The sequence below is a fragment of the Eutrigla gurnardus genome (genome assembly GCF_963514095.1).
Source record: "Eutrigla gurnardus genome assembly, chromosome: 3".
NCBI lineage: Eukaryota > Metazoa > Chordata > Actinopteri > Perciformes > Triglidae > Eutrigla > Eutrigla gurnardus.
In genome coordinates, this window is record NC_139917.1 from 21,174,834 (window position 1) to 21,179,684 (window position 4,851).

The following is a 4,851-nucleotide window of genomic DNA, read 5'->3' on the forward strand; positions in this document are numbered from 1 at the left end:
CAGGGTCAACAAGGAAGGACAGAACTCTCTAGAATCAACAATCAGCCTTCCCCTGCTTATAAACATCACGAGGTGGGAGTGTCAGGCGAGACACAGCGGAGAAAGCTGCCACTGCTGCGACCTCATTGGTGACTGCTCCCGAGTGCAGCCAATTAGCTGTGTTCAGAATGCGGGGGCAGACCCAGCCCCTACTTCGCTTTGGTCCACATGAGGATGCAGGGGGGCATTGGCAACTCCAGCAGCTCCTGCTCAACTCCCCCTTTTCTCTGTTCAACTATGCCTCTCTGTTGCTCATGCATCTCTCATTTATTTTTTCCCTTTCATGTCCCTACCTGCTCCTCTCTTCAGCAAAGCTTTATCTAAAATGAGAAATTAATCTCTGTACCCGTCTATCTCACACGTACCCGCCGTGTTTCACACTCACTAACAAGTTCCCTCACACACTCGCATATACACGGAGAAAAAAATATCTCAGGCTGTCCCTGTTTTTTTCCCTCTTCGGTTTTATTGGAGTATGCGAGTGTGGGCGCACACAACCGCCGCTTTGCCCAGGACTTCCACAAAGCTTTGCTTGTTCTGTCCATATGGTTTTGTGTATCGAGCAGTTAGTAAATCACATGGGATGGACTGAAGAGAAAGTGAGCGGCAGCAGGAGTTGCAGGGAAGAAATAGGCATGAGTTTGTTCAAAAATAGACAGAAAAATGGAGGTTTTGTGCACATGTTTGCACAGGAGCTTCCTTCCCAATATAAAATGATTTAATTTTGAACATGACTGTATCAAAGCCTTGATTTACAGACTGCTGTAAAAAGCACGTTCCTATGGTCGAGTTGAAGCCAGACGTCAGCTATTTGTCGCACACTCTCAAAGTTTCAGACAGTTCTCACATATTTTCAGACTAGTGGGGAAAGACGAAACCATGCCACATTCAACAAACCTGACACGTGTGAATTCTTGCATTCTTTCTATATTAACGAGAACAACATTCTCTGGGCAACTCATCATTCAAGCTTAACCTGTTCCACGGCTGTCCTATTTTTGAAGAAAAGGCTGAAAACGACATACCCAAACTAAAATGGTTACTGTCTTTGAACCCCTATGACTTCAGGCACAAAACTGAGCATTCCTGAAAGATAACCCTTTGAAGTTTCTTCTCCAAATGTCAGTGTTACTGACACTGAGTTACTGCAGCCCAAACATAGTGGAGTTGCAAAGAGTTCTCCTAAGAGTTGTGTTGCCTAAAGTTATGGTAGCTTGTGATTTTATGGATTCCGTGAACCGATCATATTTTCTTTTTCTTACGAGATCATGGGAGCAACTGGCGCGAGTGGCTGTTCTAGGAGTGGGGAATTCAGCGGTGATTAGACCCTCACCTGCACTTGAATGCCCCATAATTGCATGCGAGTGGTTATTTTTGCACAGTTTGCAGTGTGTTTGTAACCCTCTTTCTCTAGCAATTACCTTTCCCTCCGCCAACGGCCGACGCTTATTTATTAACTTAACTGATGTGATTAATTTAGCCATTTCCTCATTGCTATCGTACCATGTAGTATTTTAATAACTGATGTGTTTAAAATAAAGTGTTGTCTTTTAGCTTAATTACTGCTTATTTGAAATATTGTATTATTTTATTGAAAATAAATCTTGTACTCTTGGGGGACATTCTTTGTCTCTGCCATTTGTGATCGCCAACTGTATCGTTAATTGAATCTGTGTGGTTCAGCTGGGTTGTAGTTGTTCCACGGTCATGTGAAATTAAAGGGGCATGTTTGTCCAAAGTTACTAGCTAAATTAGGCCGTTGCTACGGCCTGGTCACACATGCCAAAAGAGAGTCCAGTCTCTCTTGGCATGTTTGTTCCCTTCTCTCTTTTCATGTCTTAGCTTGTTCTGTACAAAACAAATTGCTTCCTGGCTGCAGTGCATTACAGCAACAGGTTTGATTAATGTCAGACTTTTGTGATTTGGCAAATGAGGGCATTGCCTTTGGTCAGATTTGGAACCACTGCATGTACCATTTTGCTGTTTTTTCTCCATCTGATCATGAGTAATGGAAAACCAGAGCAAAAACGCATTAAATCCCCCAGCTATACTCTCACACCATGAGTCTTTTTTACGTTAAATTTGACACATAATGTGATTTCCAAAAGAAGTAATTGGACCAGTAAGTCTAATATCTTATCTAGTTTTCAAAATATGGCCAATAAACTTCCAATGGGTATGGATCAGCACATAACTCCACCATAAACAACAACTCTTGGGCCAGTCATCACAAACCTGCAGGAAATGTCCCAAGAAAAAACACTACTTGAAACACACTCTGGAAGTTAAAATCAGAAAGTTTGTCCAAACATCGCAAAACTTACTAAAACTTTTAGGATAACCCTAAAATACTACCTGAAACATCATGTAAAAGTTGCATTGAAATCACTCACCAGGTCCTGGTGCAAGACTAGTTGGATGTGTGAACTCAACACGGACACCTTCCAGCATGTGCTGGCTACACAAAAGCAGCGTGCTCATCCTGATCACCAATCACCCCACTCACTTTCACCTGTCCTGGGGAGCTCATCTGTAAGGCTTCTTGCACTCACACACCACCAAGTGTTCAGAAGCAAACACAGGCGTAACCAGTAACATTTTCATTTGAGGGAAAATAAACACCAGGAATGCAGATATTATCAGTTCCATATGGGTTGTGGTTTGTGTGTGATTGTGTAATGGCTCGATCTGGCTTCTGGTGCGAAGCTGTTCATGAAGATAGATTGCAAAATTTGAGGTAAACTTTACAGCAACGTGTAAAAGTAATCTTGCGATAGCAACCTGTCAATCATAAAGTTGCACAACCTTAAGCATACCTCGCACTACTTTACTCTAAATGGAACCATAATTTACTAAATGGACATTGTGCTGTATTGAAGAAGACTTGAAACTGACAGCATTTTCTCATAGACTTCGACGCAAGTGGACATCTTTTTGCAACTAGAAGAGTCGTCACCTGATGGCAATTGGCTTTACTTTTCAGAACCAGATGGTTGCCACCTGGTTTGTACATTTATGGTCCACAGTAAATTAATCCTCCATCCTGTCCCGACAGCCCATTATTCCGAAACCACATTAGTCCAACATGTCCCAGTGGGCCAAACGGCCATTTGTCCAACAGCTTATTTATCAAACAAACAGCCATTCGTCGTAGTCGATTTACTTTTATCAGGGTATCAGGGTAATCTTTTTTTGGTTGGCCTTGATATTGTTACCCAAAACCTACCTACTTAGCCAGTCCAACCAAAGAAGGCAAAGAGTAACAAGAGGGGGGGTCATGCCTTTGCCAGTCTGAAAAATCTGTATCTGGTATTAATGTTAGATCTGTGCAGGAATCGTTCTTTCAGACGAAATGAAAGTGATGGCAATAAACTAGTAGCACAAAGCCTACCAGAGAGCCATTAAGACACAGAGCTGAGACACACCAAGCCAAAGTTTCAAATGCAAAACAGCAGCCGACACACTCAATGCACACATTGATAGCCAATACAGACTTGCATCATATCATCCTCTCATAGAGGTGAACTGGGTTACTTAAAAGAACCAGACTTTTTATTACTAAATTTGAATTCAAAAATTGATTGAAACGTAGATGTGCAGGTTATGACAAATGCAACTAGCACTTATCGAATCATACTTGTATAAACCTGCCCCAGTTCAGCTCTCTTTAACAACAGTCTGTGTCTCTGTTGGTTTCAAGGATGAACACTTTAAACACAATAGGTTCTGGTTATTGCGCCAGAAAAGGTTGCCCTGACGATAATGCAAAGTATTTGGCCACTCCAACATGCTGAGTACTATTTGCTCAATCCTCGTTGTTTGGCACCCATTTTAAGCAGCTGTCAAGATCTAGTTTTTCCCCAGATAAGAAACAATTTGTAAACATATATGTATATTATCAACTGCTGAACTGATGCTCGTACATGCCCTTATCTTGTCTCGTGTTGACTTCTGTAATGCACCGTTTCCATCACTTATCTTATCTGCTCTCAATAATTTAAGACCTAGAATGCTGCTGCCAGACTACTGTCTAGGTCAAACAGACGGTCTCACATTACCCCTATACTCGAATCTCTTCACTGGCTCCTTGCAGCATATAGGATCCACTCCAAAATGCCCACTCTCACTTACAGAGCAATACATGGTCAGACTGAGACAGGTACAGATACTTGTGTTCAAAAAGACTGGTAAAAGTAGAAAAACTGATTAAACTTCTTTGGAAATGTACTCAAAGTATAAATTGAAATCCCTATGAAGGACATTTCTACTAGCTGTTTTTTATCTGTTGACTTGCAGTTCAGCAAAGAGAACGTCATCAAACTATACCTTTTTTTCATGTATTTTTACATGTATCTCAAAATCTGCGTAACAAATGCTATCACAGCCCAAAACTGCTGCAACATCAGGTGACATTTTTTGTTTTCGCTGTTACTAGAACAACAGGTTTTGGGCGTATCTTACAAAAGTACCTGAACATTAATCAGTCATGAAATCAACTTAAACCCTTATATAACAAGATAGTTATATAATAATGTTGGATAGTGATGTGTCTTGTCATAACATGACTGAAAATAGGTCAGCTGTGAAAGATCAGGTGGCTTTCAGTGCAGCACGGATGATCTCGTCAACCTACTTTTTTCTAGTGAGATCAATTTTGAATTTATTTCGTTTTTGGTGGCCATGATGTAGGGCTCACTTATACAATCACATTTGTCACAGTAAATATGAGAAGCAGCTTGATAATCGACAGTATCTCTCTATGTGGTAACTCTACAGGCCCTTGTACTCCACCCGTTTTTTCACCCATGTCTT